The sequence below is a fragment of the Urocitellus parryii genome (genome assembly GCF_045843805.1).
Source record: "Urocitellus parryii isolate mUroPar1 chromosome 13 unlocalized genomic scaffold, mUroPar1.hap1 SUPER_13_unloc_12, whole genome shotgun sequence".
NCBI classification, from domain to species: Eukaryota; Metazoa; Chordata; class Mammalia; order Rodentia; family Sciuridae; genus Urocitellus; species Urocitellus parryii.
The window spans coordinates 1,001,564-1,019,745 of NW_027551764.1; the positions used below are offsets into that span (position 1 = coordinate 1,001,564).

The following is an 18,182-nucleotide window of genomic DNA, read 5'->3' on the forward strand; positions in this document are numbered from 1 at the left end:
GGATATGTCACATCTAGCAGGGGACTGAGCACTCTGTAGGAGCCCTTGACACAAGCCTGGCATTTACCATGATAAGCAGCTAGAGGTCAGGACCAGAAAAGAATCTAATCTTTGAAATAGAAAGAAACAAAACAAAACAAAAAAAAACCTGGATGCTAGCAGCAATGGCAGAAGAGTATCTAATATTTTTAGATTGGTATCTATTATATAACCCCAAATTTGTGGAAAAATATATATATATATTTATATATATATTTCTTTTTCACAGAAAGGATGCCTGAGCTGGAAGCCATGCTGACTTTCACAGGACCTGCCTGATTTTTGTTGAAGTTCAACCTCAGTCCTTTCTCTCAGGTGTCTGTCTCCCAGGTTCCTTTGAATCTCTTTTTTGATCCGGTGCATGGAGGCTGTCAAGCTTCTGCATGTCTTCTCTAAGACCATTTCTAAGATCTTCATTGTTTCTTAGAACTTCCTTCACCACTTCCAGTCAATTTGAGATCTCTTCAGGCAACACCTCTTGTTCTTCTGCTTGAAGATACATCTCTTCAAGTTCTTCCTTCAGTAATTCTATTTTGACTTCATTTACTTGGCTTGCACTCAGGTAACTTCCGGTTTCACATTTATACCCATCTTGCTGATCCTAGGGATGTGAATAGCCCAGTCAGATGTCAATATACTGTCATGCCACAATCTTTGTGATATTCTTGAATTCATTCAGAAAATTTTGGATCTTTATCTTGGAGTCATATAGATGATACTTTCATCTCTGAAAAGTGCATGATCTCATTGCGACACTTAATCACCTCTGTGACTTTCTTTCAATGAACCAAAAAGTGATCACAGGAGTTGATGAAATTTAAAAGAGCAGCTGCATCTTATTCCTTAAGTCCTCATTTGTCTGTTAGTTGTTGGGGCATGTAGGCCTTGGCTACCTCCCAAGCATCCATGGGCCAGAGGCCCAGCCAGCAGTTTCCCCAGTGCATGTATCCATTTCTGTTGTGGTGTCTCAAAATCTCCTGTTTCCACTCCGCAAACACCTGACACTGTGGCTGAAACTGATGGGCACCACCTGCAACAGGTGGTGCTGGGGCCCAGGCCAGGGGCCAGGGTGAGCAGGCTTCAATGAAAGGACAGCATCTCACAGTGGATTGAGCCTTGCAGGCAGCTGTGCAGCAGCAGCAGGGAGTATCCTGCTTTCACCCAGTTCTTGTACTCTGAGAAATTCCCTTATTATAAATTTCAAAATAACTAAAAGTGAGTTTAAAATGTTTCCCCACAAAAATATAATAGATCAGCAAAGGACTAAATAGACATATTAAGGAGCTTGACTTTTTAAGAATTCCACATTGTGTGTGGTGTGTGTGCATGTGTGTATAAAATCATATGGCACCCCATTAGTATACACAGTTATTTCTTCTCAATTCAAAATGATGTTAATAAAAATTAGATCTAAGACACAGGTTGAGTTAATATTTATTGATTTATTGAAAGGAACAAGGGTTGTGTTCATATTATGGTTTGAATCTGGAATGTCTCCCAAAGGACTCATGTGCTGAAAGCATGGTCCCCAAAGCATCAAGGTGCAGAGGTGGGGCTTTTAGGCAATGACTGGATCATAAGTGCTCTGAACTCATCAGGGGATTAATCCAGTGATAGCCGAATGGACGTCTGGGAGGTGAGACCTATTTGGAGCAAGTAGGTCACTTAGAAGTTGACCTGGAGTTTTATCTTCTCCTCAGCCACATTCTCTCCCTCTCTTTCTCTGCTTCCTGGTTGCCCTGAACTGAACAGCTTTTCTTCACTAAGCCTTCCACCATGACATTCTGTTTCACCTCAAGTTCAGGAAATGGAGCCAGCTAACCAAGGACTCAAACCTCTGAAACTGTGAGCCAAAATTAATCTTTCCTTCTCTAAGTGATTTGTGCTGGATACTTTAGTAACAGCAATGAAAAACTGAATAACACAGATAATATCTAAATTCCTTTTCTTTTGCTGCTGCTGCTTCTTCATTTATCCTTTTTCTCCTTCCTCCTATGTATAAACATACAATGACTTCATTCAATTTGGAAAGACTATCTTTCCTGTGTTGAATCACCTTTGCTTTTTTACAAAAGAACAGTTAACCACATTTATGTGCTTTTATTTCTGGACTCTCTATTCTGTTCCACAGGTCAGTTTTCAAGTTCAACAACATTTTTCTTCTTCTCCGGTATTGTTGACTATTATGGGTCTTCTGCCTTTCTATGTAAATTTTAGAATAAGTTCACCAACTTCCACAAAATAAGTTGTTGGTGCCTTCACTGGAATTGTGTTGAATGTGTAGATCAAGTTGGAGAGAAGTGACCTCTTGACAACATTGATTTTTCTTATCTATGAGCATGGTATGGCGCTTCATTCATTTAATTCTTCATTTATTCTTTTCATCAGAGGTTTAAAACTTTCCTCATTTACCCACCACATTTTTTAAAAATATTTTTTAGTTGTAGATTGACACAATACTTTTATTTTATTTATTTATTTTTATTTGGTGTTGAGGATAGAACCCAATGCTTCACAAATGCCAGGCTAGCACTCTACCACTGAGCCACAACCCCAGACCTCCTTGACCACACTTACCACATTATGTTCCAAGTATTTTTTTCTTGATACTAGTGCAAATTATATTGGGTTTTTAATTTCATATTGCAATTGTTTATTGAGGATATATATAGGAAAGTAGTTGAATTTGTATAGTAACTTCATATCATGTAACATTATGTAGTAACTTATTAATTGTAGAAGTTTTTCTGGTTGAATCTTTGAGATTTCCAACGTAGAAAGTCAAGTCATCTGTGAATAAAGAGCATTTAATTTCTTTTTTCCAAATCTGTGTACCTTTCATTTTATTTTATTGTCTTTCTGCATTAGCTAAGAATACAGGAACAGCAAGAGGAGGCATACATGCTGTCCTTTTGATCTTAGGAGCAAACATCCAGTTTTTCACAGTATGTATAAGATTGGCTGTTGGGTTTTTTGCTTTGTTTTTGATAGATTTTTAGTCAAGTTGATGAATTTCCATTACATTCCTAGTTTCATGAAAGTCTTAGTTATGAATGAACATTGGAGTCTGCCAAATGCATTTTCTGGATCTGTTTATATGATCAAATGATTTTTCTTCTTTAGTCTGATTGATGAATTAATCACTTTAACTATATTTTGAATGTTGAGCCAGCCTCGCACACCTGGAGTAAATATCTCTTGGTCTTGCTGTAGAATTGCTATTCTGTATTGCTAGATTCTGTTTGCTAATACTTTGTTGAGGATTTTTTTTAAAAAAATCTATGTTCATGAAAGATATTGGTCAGCACATATTTTTTCTATTTATGCCTTCATCTTGTTTTGGCATATAGCCCCATGGAATGATTTGGGAAATGTTCCCTATTCTTCCATTTTTCTGGGAGAGATGGTAAATAATTGTTATCATATCTTCCTTAAATTTTTGGTAGAATTCACAGTGAAATTTTTGTGCCTGGTGTGCTTTCTTCCTTGGAAGGCTGTTTATTATTCACCTGTTTCCATTCCAGATATAGAACCATACAAGATTTTTTCTGCTTTTGTGAATGCTATAGACTGAGTTTGTATCCCTTTAAAATGTATTAGTTGAAACCTTGTCTCCTATGTGATGGTATTAGGAGGAGGGGACTTTGCAAAGTTAAGGAATGGGATTAGTGCTTTGATAAAAGAGGCCACAAGGGTCCTCACCCCTTCTGCTATGTGAGAACACATCCTTCTATATTCCAGGAAGTGGATCCTCATTAGACAATGAACTGCTGATGGCTTGAATTGATTTTGAACCCACTCAGCCTCCAGTAAGATGAAAAATAAATTTCTGTGTCAATTCAAAAGAATATCAATCCACCTGGTTTGTGGTATTCTGTTATAGCATCATGAATATATGAAGATCCTGAGTTGGTAGTTTGTGTCATGTAATCAGAATTTTCAAATTTATAAATATATATAATTTGCATGATATTCTTTTGTGAACCTTTTAAGGTCCTTGACATCAGTGGCCATGAACTTCTTTTTATTTCTGATATTAGTAGTTTTAAAATCTTTTATGTCTGTTTCCTCTTCTCCTTCCTCTTCTTCCTGCCTCCTCCTTCTTCTCTCTTTGCTGTTTCCCCTTCTCTCCCAATTATCCTGGCATGGGTTTCTATCAATTTTGTTGATCTTTTCAAAAAAAATTAGCTTTGAATTTTGTGAACTTTTTGATATTGATTTCCTTTTTAAATATTTCACTGATTTTTGTTCTAACTTTTGTCTCTCTTTTTTTCTGCTTTATTTAAGCTCTTTCTCTATTTTCCTAAGATGAATGCTTAAATTATCAATGATTTATCTTTCTTCTCTTTAATATAGGCATCCAGTGCTAAAATCTTCCTTTTAAGTACTGTTTTCTCTACATTCCTCAAATTTTGGCCAAGTGTCTTAATTTTCAAAATAATTCTGAATTTCTCTTGAATTCAGAATTGAATTCTTGAACTATTTGGCTCATGTACTGTCTAGAAGTATGTTGTTCAATCTTCAATATTTGGGGAATTTTGTTGTATTATTCTACTATATTTTCTACTTTGCTCCATTGTTGTCTAGGGCATGTTTTATATGATCATTATTCTTTTAATTTGTTCAGTTACATTTTATATCCTAGCATGTGATCTATCTTGGTTAGAGTTCTACATGATCTTGAGAAGGATGTGAATCCCGCTGTTGTTGGATGGAGTAGTCTATAGATGTCAATTATTTCCAGTTAATAATTGTGTTTTAGTCAGCTTTTGCATTGCTGTGACTAAAAGGGCAGAACAAGAAGGACTTAAAGGAGGAAAGTTTATTTGAGGTTTTAGAGGTTCCGTTCATGGCTGGTTGATTTCATTTCTCTGGGCCTAAGGTGAGGCAGAACATCATGGCAGAAGGATATGGTGGAGGGAAGCAGCAGAGCACATGGCAACCAGGAAGCAGAGAAAGAGCTCCACTCACCAAGGACAAAATACAAATCCCAAAGTCATACCCCTAGTGATCTGCTTTCTCCAGCCACAAGCTCCCTGACTACAGTTACCATCCAATCAGTCTTTATCAGTGAATGAATCCACTGATTAGGTTATACTTCTTATAATCTAATTATTTGACCTCTGAAAATTTTTGCATTGTTTCACACATGAGCTTTTGGAGGACACCTTATAGCTAAACCATAACATTCTACCACCAGCTCCCCAATTAGTCAATTTCCAGAAGTCTCCTTAGTTTTAACATTTCCAGGATTGCCCAAAAGTCCAAGTTCAAAATCTCATCTGAGACTCAAGACAAGCTCTTAGCTGTGAGAGTGGCACAGATTAAACATTTCCATTCCACAGAGAGAAATAAGCATAGAAAGAAGAAATGGGACCAAAGAAAGCAAGACTGAAATCCAGGTGGGCAAATGAGTCCTGTAGCTCCATGTCCAGCATCTGGAGCACATGGCATCCTAATGTTCCATCCAAAGAGCTTGTGTAGCTCTATTCCTGTGGAATTGCTGATTGCAGTTTCCTTGATTCCCGCAGCTTTCTTTTGCAGACATTTCAAATTACTGGCATCTCTTAGTCTTGGAGTCTCAATTGCAGCTCTGGCTTCCTTCTCACATCTTCATGCATCACCCTCTCAGGCTGCCTGTGAGGATTTCAACCCTGCTACACTTTGCCTGGCCTATCAGACCTTCCTTTGACATCTCAGTGGAAGCTTCATGAGCCCCTAACTCCAGTATCCTGCAAACCTGCAGAATCAACACCATGTGGTTGACACCAAGGTGAGCCGTAATCTCAAGCACTAGTCAAAGCTCCTGGGACCATGGCTACAGCAGCTTCTGAGTGCCTGGGTAGCTTAGCTTAGTGAGATGACTTTTAAGCCCCCCATCCCTGCCCCGTTTAAGCAGCATGCTCCCATGGCTTCTTCTTGGAGGAATTTTACTTTTATACCCTTGAGCCTGAGATGCCAGTCCTGATATGTCCTCAAGCCATCTTTCTTATTGTTTCTAGCTTCCCTTTAGTGGCTGTGTCTTTAAAAACCATATCTCCCTTATCCCTAGTTTTATTCTCACTTTTATGGCTACACTGCAAGTTTTTTAAATCTTTCTTCTCTGTTTTCTGCTCCTGATTATCATAGTAAACTTGGCTAAAACCCACCAGCAATATATAAGCCTCTGCCTGAATGCTATGCTGCCTTAAAATTTTCTCCACCAGATTAATTAGCCTCTCACCTCTAAACTCAGCCTCACAGAAAGTCTCAAGACTTAGGTAAAATGAAGACAAATCCTCTGTCAGAATGTAATACAATATAAACCCCCAAATCATGCCTTCAGTGACCTTCTTCCTCCAGTTACCACCCAGTGAATCTTTATCAGTGGATTAATCTCCAATTAATTTAAAGTTCTCACAATCTAATCAATTCACCTCTGAAAATTCTTGCATTGTCTCGTACATGAGCTTCAGGATGACACATCATTTGTAAACCATAATGATATGGAACTATTTGGTTCAATGCTAGTTCTGTGGATTATTTGTTGAAGGACATTGAGTTCTCCAAGTAAAAAAATTAACTCACCTATTTCTGCTTGCAATTTTTTCAATATTTCCTTACATAGTTTGATTCCTTGCTTTTAGATGCATAATTATAGATTAGTGTTAGTATGGGGCATACACACACACACACACACACACACACCTATTCAAAATCCACTCTCAAATAATACTATATAGCTTCAGGGTTAGTACTGTTACATTGTAACAGAGTATTCCCAGTTTCTTTCTCATATAACATAACATTGCTGTCATTCATTTTTGCCTACCCTTGTATTATTATTGCCCAATACAATCCAGTTATTATTTTTCTATTTGATTAGATAGAATAAAAAGTGAGGATTTTATTTTACCTTCATTCTTTAATGTTCCTCCCTTCTTTATGTAGATCCAGCTTTCTTACTTATTAATTTTTCTTTTTTCAGAAAATCTCCTTTAAAATTTTTTGTAAGGTAGAGCTATTAACAAATTTCCTCCATTTATATTTCAGTGAGTCTTTATTCTTAACTTTTTTTTTCTTCTTCTTCTTCTTTTTTTTTTTTTTTTTTTTAGCTTCACAGAGAGCACTTATTATAAGGCCCCACAGTGACTTCCTGTTCTGCAGCTTCCTTGGCCCTTTTTGCCCAGATGCCAAAGTGGAGGCCATTGGCCGGATCCATGAGGAGACTGGCAAATGCCTAGCTCTGACTTTCTCTTTCTGTACATGTTCTGGATAGGCATTACTGGGCCTGTCAGCTGGGTGGCCAGTTGGAGTTCTTCAGCAGAATTGTCTCCCTTCTGGGAGTGGAGGGCTTTCTGGGGAAGAGGATGAGCTTGGAGCAGTACTCCTTCAGCAGTTGCACGTTGGCCTGTAGCGACAGTGTGCATTTGTTCCGCCTCTGGGGTCCACAAAGATGCTGATGGTCTGGGCCACTTTCTTGTGGATGCCTGCCACCTTCAAATCTTCCAGGCTGAAGCCCCTGCAAGCTCGGACTTTGGTGTGATACCACACCTCACTATGGGCCCAATGGGTCTAGACTCAGGGCACCATGTGGTTGGTGCACTTTTGTTTGCCCAGCCTTGCTCCTGCCAATCTTCCCCACTGGCTGATTGAACTCTGGGGCCAGGCCGCTGGCCTGTCAGGGTGGAAGTGGGGCTTTAGAATCAGCTGGATGCCATGGCTGCCTGAGGCCTTGATTCATAAATATTGATCGGTATTTATAACACTTTAGATATTTCACTTCTCCTTTTTGATTGCATAGTTTCTGACAAATTTGATAAAAGTCTCAAACTGGTTCATATTTAAAGTTTTGTTCCCCTTCTCTGGCTTTGAACATTTTTTTCTATGATTTTCTGCAGTTTGGATATGATTTGCCTATGTGTAGATTGTTGTTTGTAGTATTTTTCAGATCTTCATGAATTTGTGGTTTGGTGTCTGTCATTAATGTTAGAAAACTCTTCCATCGATATTGCTTTAAAATTTCTGTTCCTTTTTATCATTTTTTAATTTCTAGAATACCCATTATGCATATTACACCTTTTGCCCTTGTCACAAAGATCTTGGAAATTCTTCAGGTTTTTTTTCCAATTTTTTTTCCTCTTTGCATTTTAGATTGAAATGTTTTTGTTCTCCTATTTTCAAGGTTTTTGAGCCTTTCCTTGACTGGGTCCAATTTACTGATGAACTAATCAAAGACAGTCATTGTTTTCCTGTAGTATTTTGATTTTTAGCAATTTTTTCAGTCTTTATTAGATTATCCACTTTCTGCTTGCATTACCCCTCTATTGTTGCATCTTGCCCACTATTTTCTAGTAGACTTTTGTCATAGTAACCATAGTTATTTTAAATTCCTTGTCTCATAATTCCTACAACTCTACCTTATTTGATTCTGATTTTCATGCTCGCTTTGGGTCTCTCCAAATTGTGTTTTTTCTTGTATTTAAGCATTCTTGTCAGTTTTCTTTGAGAGTCAGACATAATATATAAGGCTCTGAAATGAGGTATAGGGGTTGCCCTTTGTCCATGATTTCACTTTATACAGTTTTATTTACCTGTGGCCAAGTATGGTCTGAAAATTCTAAATGGAAAATTCTAAGTAATTCTTAAAATTTGAATTGGGCACTGTTCTGAGAAGTGTGATGAAATCTCATGCCATTCTTCTCTGCCCTTCCTAGGATGTAAATTATCCCTGTGTCAAGCATATCTACACCATATATTCTTCATACTCAACACCATGATGCTCCTTCTGATGTATTGTCAGGTCATTAGTAGCCTAATGCTGCCTCACTATGCCAACATCATTCACTCATAGCATCTTATCACATATACCTGGCATCACCTCACATCATAGAAGAAGAAGAAGAAGAAGAAGAAGAAGAAGAAGAAGAAGAAGAAGAAGAAGAAGAAGAAGAAGAAGAAGAAGAAGAAGAAGAAGAAGAAGAAGAAGAAAAAGAAGAAGAAGAAGAGGAGGAGGAGGAGGAGGAGGAGGAGGAGAAGGAGGAGGAGGAGGAGAGGAGGAGGAGGAGGAGAGGAGGAGGACTTTAAGATATTTTCAGATAAACTACCTTAACTTTTAAGTATAGTTTTATATTTAAGTATAGTTTTTGCAGTATAGTTTTAATTATTCTATTTTATTATTACTATTAAGCTTTTACTGTGCTTAATTTATAAACTAAATTTATCATAGGTAAATATGTAGAGCAAAAACATAGCATACATATGTAGGATTTAGTGCTTCTTGTGGTTTCTGCCATCCACTGTAGATCTTGAGAGTATCTCTGTGGGTAAGGGAGGATGACTAGATAAGCTATTGTTGTGAGATGTTATGTTTATCTAGCTAGCAGTTAGGTTGTGCTTGCTGTTTGCATTAAATGTGTATGTGAGAGGATAGAATTTCCTCTAGTGTCTTTGTATCTCCTCTGTTGTTTTTTGTGTCACTAGAAATCACCTCATAGATGAAATCCAAATCTTGCAGTTCTTCCATGTGTAATCCACCATTATTATACAGCAACCTTATTCATGTTGTTTGGAAAGAGAAGGTGCATCTGGAATCCTTTGAGTCTCAGAATTTTAGTAGCCCTGGGCCTCTGAGCTGTGCCATTCAGTTGTGCTTCTTAGCTTTACTGTCCCTCTTAGGTGAGGCAGGATGGATATGGAGTGCTAGAGTTGGGTAATTTCCCTTTTCCCAAATTGAATAAGGCTTTGGTGAAGTAATTTACCTTCCAGGATAATCCTTTTCTGTGTAGAATGCTTTTGGCTTATTTCAAAATGTTACTTTTCCCTTCCCTTTGTCAAAAACATGAGTTTCACTTTTAAGAACTCTGCAGGCCTTCAAGAGGTAAAGGCCATAAAAATCTTAGGGTCCTCCTCAGACTGAACCCCCAGGAGTTTATAATTCTCAAATTAATCAACACTCAGCTTAATAAATACTTTTAAGGGAAGAATGTAAGGGAAATCTGTTTACATAGGACATGTTTAAAGTGGAGTATGTTTCAAATGAAAAACAAGAATAAGAAATGTAAAATTTCGTAAAAAATGAAATTTTCACATGAGATCACCTCCAGCAGCAGAGCTGACTGTGTCCTATCAACAGGAGTCACTCTTTGTTCTAGGGATTTATCATCCCAAAGGTAAATCTTGAAAACAATGGAAGCAATGACCAGGAAAGAGTTTGCTCCTCTGGAAAGCAGCTAACCTCTCAAGGCAATGGCTTATGCACCTGGCAAATGGCTCACTCATCAACAACTTCTTTCAAGACCGGTTTTAAGGGTTTTGCTTTACTGTGCTTTAAACCAAAACTACTTCAAAACATTTATTATAGCACAAAATAATCAGTTTCAATGTGAAATTTCCATACATACATTCAACATGCTTGATTGATTGTATCTACTCCCCTCCTACTTAACCTGCCCCTTGTCTCTTTCCCTTTCCCTGGTAGTCTCCCTACTGCTTTCATATTGTCTTCTTTTCTTCCTATATACTACATGAAGAGAGAAAACATCCAATATTTGTCTAAGTCTGGCCTATTTTACTTAACATGATCATTTCCAGTTCCATCCATTTTCCTACAAATGACATAATTTTATTCTTAATCATGACTGAGTAAAACTCCATTGTGTGTGTGTGTGTGTGTGTGTGTGTGTGTGTGTGTGTGTGTGGTCTAGAGGCACTAGACCACTATTTTGTATTTATTTATTTATTTTTTTAAAGAGAGAGAGAGAGAGAATTTTTTTAATATTTGTTTTTTAGTTTTTGGCGGACACAACATCTTTGTTTGTATGTGGTGCTGAGGATGGAACCAGGGCCGCATGCATGCCAGGCAAGCTCGCTAACCGCTTCAGCCACATCCCCAGCCCCCACTATTTTGTGTATATGTGTGTGTGTGTGTGTATATAGATAGATAGATAGATAGATATATCTATATATATATAACATTTCCTTTATCTAGTCATCTGTTTATGGATTCCTAGGCTGATTCCATCACTTTACTGTTTTGAATTGTGCTGAAATAAATATGGTTATGCATGTATATATATCAAGTATGCTAACTTTAATTCTTTGGATAAATTCTGAGTAGTGATATACCTGGATAATATGGTAACTCTGTCTTTGGTTTTCTGAGGACCCTCCATAATGATTTTCATAAAGGTTGTACTAATTTATATTCCCACTAGCAGTGTATAAGAACTCTTTTTCTGTACATCCTCATCAACACTTATTGTTATTTGTGTTCTAGGTGATTGCCAATCCTAATTAGAACTAGATGGAATCTCGGTGTAGTTTTGATTTGCCTGTTCCTGGTAGCTAAAGATGATATTTTTTTCTTTCTGTAATTGTTGGCCATTTGTACTTCTTTCAAGAAGTGTCTGTTCTGTTGATTTGCCCATTTCCTGAATGGTTTATTTGGTTGGTTGTGTGGGGGGCAGGGATTGAGACTGAGTTCTTTATATAATTTACATGTTAATACTATGTTGGAAGAGTAGCTGGCAAAGATTGTCTCCCATTCTATAGACTCTCTCTTCATTCCATTGTTTCCTTTGTTGCACATAAGCTTTTAAATTTTGTGTCATTCCATTTATCAATTTCTTGGTATTACTTTCTGAGTTTTAGGAGTCCTATTGAAGAAGTCATTGCCTGTACCTAAATGTTGGAGTGCTATTCGTATGTTTTCTTCCAGCAGTTTGCAAAGTTTCTGGTCTAAGGTTTAGGTCTTTTTCCATTTTGAGTTGACTTTTATATAGGGTGAGAGATAGGAATTAGCTTTATTCTTTAATATATGACTTCCTAGTTTACCTTTTTACTAAAGGGTCTGTCTTAAGTGTATGTTTTTGGCACATTTTTCAAGAATCAGATAACTGTAGTTGTGTTTTATATTATATTCACATTGGTTTATGTGTCTGTTTTTATGCTATACCATCGCTCTGTAGTATAATTTGAAATTGGGTTTCCTGATGCCTCCAGTTTTAGCTATTCTAGTTTTTTCTTTCTTTCTTTTTTTTTTTTTTTTTTTTTTGTACCAGGAACTGAATTCAGGGGCACTAGACCAGTATTTTGTATTTTATTTAGAGACAGGGTCTCACTGAGTTCTTTAGTGCCTCACTTTTGCTGAGGCTGTCTTTGAACTCATGATCCTCCTACCTCAACCTCCAGAGCCACTGGGATTACAAACATGCACCACTGTGCCTGGCTCCTATCTAGCTTCTTTGAGTTGTGACATGAAGAATTAGTATGCAGGGTTATTTACCACATATTGTTAGGCAGTACCCGTTCATGTGTTTTGATTTCTAGCATTGATTTTTATCCACAGTATTGGTAGAAATAATAATCTGTAATCATCCCCACACTGTCAATCATCAGGAGCCAAGCTATAGAGTTCTGGAAGCTGAATGCACTGTCAGTCATGACACATTAAAGCCTTTCTTTTTGATTCTTTATAATCTGAAAATTAAATGAACACACAAATTACCTTTTCTGTACCTGTTACTTGCAGATCATGGTCTGAAAACTTGAGTTGCTGTGTGAACTTTGTCTTTTTTTTTTTTTTTTTTTTTTTTGCCAGCTGCCACACATCAAATGACTAGGATTACTTTGCTCCCCAGACCTGTCTCCTGTAATCCAGCCACTCAAGTGGAGTCAGCCCATGCCTTCAGGCATGTGTTGATTACTCTATGAATAAAATCCTACGTTCTAGCTGAGTGCTTACTTCCAGCTACCAATTGGAACATTACAAAGCTGGATTTGTGAATTCAGCTTTTCTTTTTCCTAGTCAGAGAATGTCCTTATTCTCCCAGAACTACAGTTATCCACATTAAAGTTAACCAATAACTTCCTTAATTAACTTGAAGGCACTTCTGGTAGCAAATATTGGGCTGAAGATTGGAAGATTTTTTGGATATAGCTCCTTAAATTTGCCTTTGGAAATTTGCTTTTTCAAACATATACATATATTTTTTTTTGAAAATAAAATTGCATGTGTACTGAATGTGTAGATTTTTTCTTGATATTATTTCCTAAATAGTACAATATAACAACTATTTACATAGCATTTATATTGTACTAAGTATTATAAGCAATCTAGAAATTATTTAAAGCATACTGGATAATATGTTAGGTTATATGCAAATACTTTACCATTTTCCATAAGAGACTTTAGTAGACTTGGTTTTCAGTATATCTCATATAAGTGTACTCATTCAATATTTTATTTTTTCAATCCCCAGTACCACAAAAAAATATATTTTATTTTTCTTTTTGTGTCTGACTATTTCACTTACTATTTCCAGATTCATACATGTGGTGATGTCAGAATTCTCTTCCTTTCTAAGGCTGAATAATATTACATTATATGGACCTACTTCCTACTTTGTAAATGGCATCTTCTTAAAGTGCCCTCATATGGCAAAACCAAACGGGAGTTCATTGTAATCTCTTTAATAAGGGCACTAATCTCATTCATGAGGGTAGCACCAATATGTCAATCTCACCTTGGGAAGGCCCCACCTTGTAACACAATCACATTCTAGGTCAAGACCTAGAATGCGCATTGGGGGAAAACACAAATATGCAGCCTATGATAATATTCATCTATTAACTTCAAAGGAGAAAAAAAAACATATCAACTCTTTTCTTCCAGTTTTTTGAAGAAAAAAACTGTACTTAGTAATTACAGCCCATCACATATTTATATATTTGGTTAGTGTGAATAATGCAGTATCTCCAGGTAGATGGAATCTAAACTCAATTCTCTCAGCCAAGTTTTTTTAAATATCCCTTTTGCCAGATGTGGAGGCACGTGCCTGTAATCCCAGCAGCTCAGGAGGTTGAGGCAGGAGGATCCTGAGTTCCAAGCCAGCCTCAGCAACTGCAGGGCACTGAGCACTCAGTGAGACCGTCTCTAAATAAAATTCAAAATAGGGCTGTGAATGTGGCTCAGTGGTCGAGTGCCCCTTGAAAGGCTAAGGCTCGTCATCGGAGATTAAAATGTGTGTGTGGACACACACAGATAGCAGTGACAAAGATGAAGCGCTTTATTGCAAACTGCTGCTAGTTTATATAGGAAGTGAAAGTCAGTTATCTTAGACCAGGAAGCTTCTGGGGCCAATCATAGTAAAGGTCAGGTCATCACCTAAGGTGCACGCACGTCCGCCCTGCATAAGATTCATGGAGATCACCAACTGTTCACGAGTTCAGAAGATGGGAGGACCAATTAGTGAATTTTCAATACAACTTGTTATCCGCCCACTGGCAATTTGCCCACCGCCATATTGCATTAGGGGCTTCTTATCTAAAAGGCCCGAGTAGTTCTCAGGGAAACTCCCAACACCCCTGAATTCAATCCCTGGTAGCCCCCTCACCAAATTTTATATATATATATTTAAGTATATATACTTAAATTATATATATATATAAAATATAATATAAAATTACCTGTCTCAGTGTAAATATATACTGCCTTCACACTATATTTTCTGAACTCATTTGAGAAGGTCAACAAGAATTTAAATATATACATTTTGCAGAAAAATTTCTTAGCTTTTTGTCAACTGGCATTCTGTTTTCATACTAATTGCTCCATTTAGTAAATGAGATCTTCAATCCAAACTTATTGATGTTATTCTTTTTTAAACTTTCTATATTGAAAGATGTGCAGTTTACATTCTTCATTTACAAAATTATGTTTAGAAACTTTGCCTCCTCATGACTCATTATTCTTTATACATCAAGATTAGATTTTTAATTTCATTTTTAATTAAAAAAATACTTTCAAGTATAAACTCAGTTCTGTTCCCTTCTCTCTACTACCAAAGGAGTGAAAAAAAAATCAGACTCACCTTTTATGTCTTTCATACACTAGAATCTTTCCCCTGGAATCCCCTATGGTTGTGTCAGTGAGTGACAGTCTTCGTGCTGTGATTGAAGGAGGTTCTGTCTCCCTCCTTCCCTGGTGGACCTGCCTGAGCACTCCGGAAATGCCAGTGGCTCTCACAAGTGGACACCATCAAGGACCACACTGAGGACATGGCAGTGTTTGAGTGGAGTGGATTGTTGGCCTGCTGACTCTGAGATCCATTTTAATCCTAAGCATCTCTAATTCTATTCCTGAAGAACACCAGGAACATGTCTGAGAGTCTGTCTCCACATAGTCAGACAAAATGTTCCTGTAAGCACTTTTCAAAATATCCATGCAGTATTGTTTGTATACTTGAAGTTCTGAGAGGTTAAGCCTACTTGTCTGAGACACCAGTGTTAGCTACAGAAGGTACACCTTGGCTGGGCAGGCTGGAATGAAAACAAAGTTTCAAAGATCTAGAATGTGCATCGGGGAAAAACATAAACATGCAGTCTATGATAATATTCTTCTTGAGTTGAGATGTATGTAATCAGATGCATCATCTGTGGGTTGTTAAAGCCCTAGCTTCCAAGAACTAATTATAGAAAACACAGCTTATCAGAGAGAACCCAAATAGATGCTGAGCTATGTAGTTTATATCACAAAGGTGATATTTATTCTCTCTGAAGTCTGTTGGTTCTCCAGGATTTGTTGCTTGAGGGCTTATGGGGAAAATTACTTTTAATAGAAATAATACTATATTTTATTCACAGTATTTTCATATTCAGAAGATTTTAATAGCAAATTGGCTCCCAGTGTGAAAGTTAAATTAAATACATTCTCAGATTTAAATAAGACATGTAGAAATAAGAATTTATAGGAAGAACATAGCTAATGAAGAAGGGAAATAAGTGGAGTTGTGTTTAATCTGTGGAGAATCTTGAGACAGGGCTTCACAGCAGCTGGCCAACCCGATCCTTCTTCCTCTCAGGGGCAGGTCCTCAAGCTTCCCAGTGCCCTGGGCTTGTCCAGTTGTGTGAAGAGGACTGAAGGCATTGGTCAAGAAATGTCACATGTTCAGTTTCATTTAGGCAGTCTGTATCTACAGTTCTCCTTATTAGTGACAGTTGGTTCTGTGAATCAGCTGTTTCTCTTATTGGAGGCTCATGCCAATTTCAAGTTCTTTCCCCTATTTGGTGTATACTGGGCTGCATGAATGCAAATACACACACACCTACAATGCTTTGTTTATAGTTTTTTTTTAATGTTGGACCTTTAACATAAATCATTAATTTATGTTTGCTTTAAGATTAGAAATAAAAGATTCAGATCCCAGAACATACAGCAGGCACCAGAAAAGCATCTGATGAATGAATGAAGATCATTCTATCTCCTGTAGCATTTTTCTAATTACCAAATGCACCCTCCTAGCAAGCTTCTTGTCAGTGTTTTCCTCATCACTGCTGATTGCTAGGTGGTGAGCTTTCCTGATTCCCTGAAGCCCTAAGAAGGAGTAAAGATAGATGAAAAGTTAGTCAGAAGTTACATGTTTCAGCTAAAATACTAGTACTTCTAGTGTTAACTCTGGTCTTAGCAAACTATGAAAATTATCTATTCCTGTTTTATCACTATTGTTATTATTTTAATTGCAAAATTTCCTCAGGTTAAGTATGGTGTCCCTTCCTGTACTTCTCTGGATTACCACCAGGGGCTCTAGAGGCACCCGAGGAGGGCCGGCCCAGAGCAGACTGGAACGCGGGATATGCCGGTGTCAGGGTCAAGGAGCGCTGGGTGGCTGGGTGAGTGAGTTCGGCTGTAGGTTGTACTTCCATATATATATATATATATATATGACAGCAGAATGCATTTTGGTTCACTGTATGCAATTGCAGTTTTACAATAGTTTTTCCTCTTGTCATATCTAACATGTATAAGTCATGCTTTTGACTTTTGTGAGCACAAACTTAAGCTGCTGGTTTGCCAATTCTTTGAGAAAGTTAAAGTTCTAGTAAAACCTAAAATTAGCATAAGAATACTGAGAGATAAGGTGAGTGAACTTCATGAAGTAGTGAGAAGAGCATGCCACTGTGGTCACTTAATACCATCTTATTATAAATGCACTTCATAAGAACTATTTGAGAAAAAGAAACAACAGAACCAGCTCTCTCCTTTATAGCCTAGATGAATGCAGTTGGTGCTCTGCACAAAGGGACAGACCAGAAAACAAAGAATTCAGGTACTGCACTAGATCTATCTCCTGTAGCATTTTTCTAATTACCAAATGCACCCTCCTAGCAAGCTTTTTAGGTGTAGATGGACACAACACAATACGTGGTGCTGAACCCGGGTCCCGCCTGTGCTAGGCGAGTGCTCTACCTCTGGCCACAATCCCAGCCCTGCACTGTATCTTTCTGGCATATTCAGAGAAGTATCCACCGCTCCCCAGGAAATGGCTTTTGCTTAAAGGAAAAATAGTCTGCCATTCAGATTCATTTATTTTTATGGTATTTACTAGTGCATTATAATTATACATAACAGTGGTATTAACTGTGACATATTCATGCATATACAATAACATAATTTGATCAACCTCATTCCCCAGTACCTGCCCTTTCCCTCCCGTTCTTCCTCCCCCTGGCTCCCTTCCTCTTCCCTACTGCTCTCCTTTCTATTTTTTTTTTAAATCAGTGCATTATAATTATATGTAAAAATTGGTCTTGTATTTTCATATATGGACGTAGCATGATTTCGTTTAAAAGTTTATATGGTTGAGTTTTGTGATTAAAAGTTCTGCTTACAAATTTTGTAGGTTCAGTTCAGCCACATAAATTTCTCAGTTCTGGGTTAAGCTATGAGATGCTAGCTAAGCTTATTCAGCAGACTTTAAGATATTTTAATCTGACAGTTATTAACAAAAATTTTAAAAGTTTCATTCAGATCAAAATCTCTTTCACAGGGCTTTCCTTGAGGCTTTTCTTCAGAAAGTCCCCTCTGTCTCTCTTCTTTTCCCATGTGGACAGGAAGACAAACTAGTAAGCCTTTCAAGAAAGTGCTGGTAGGCATGTTAGGAAACTGACCTTGCTGCTGGTTATCCAGATTTACATTTGGGGGACAGGAGTCCAGCTCAAACATCATCAGGAAAGTTAATCTGAAGGAATAGTATTACAAACTTATCCTTTCCACTCACATTTATTCATGCCCCATAGATTGATAATTTAGTATTCACTCATTTAAGGCAGTAATCTGTGTGCAGTCACTGCAAATGCTAACTGGTGGTTCAGATACAATATTA

The 18,182-nt window shown here is 37.4% G+C and overlaps 1 pseudogene; it reads right to left on the minus strand.

Moving 5' to 3' along the window:
- Window positions 1-337: 337 nt before the first annotated feature.
- Window positions 338-18,022, minus strand: LOC144251356 (uncharacterized protein CXorf38 pseudogene; annotated as a pseudogene).
- Between the last annotated feature and the right edge of the window lie 160 nt (window positions 18,023-18,182).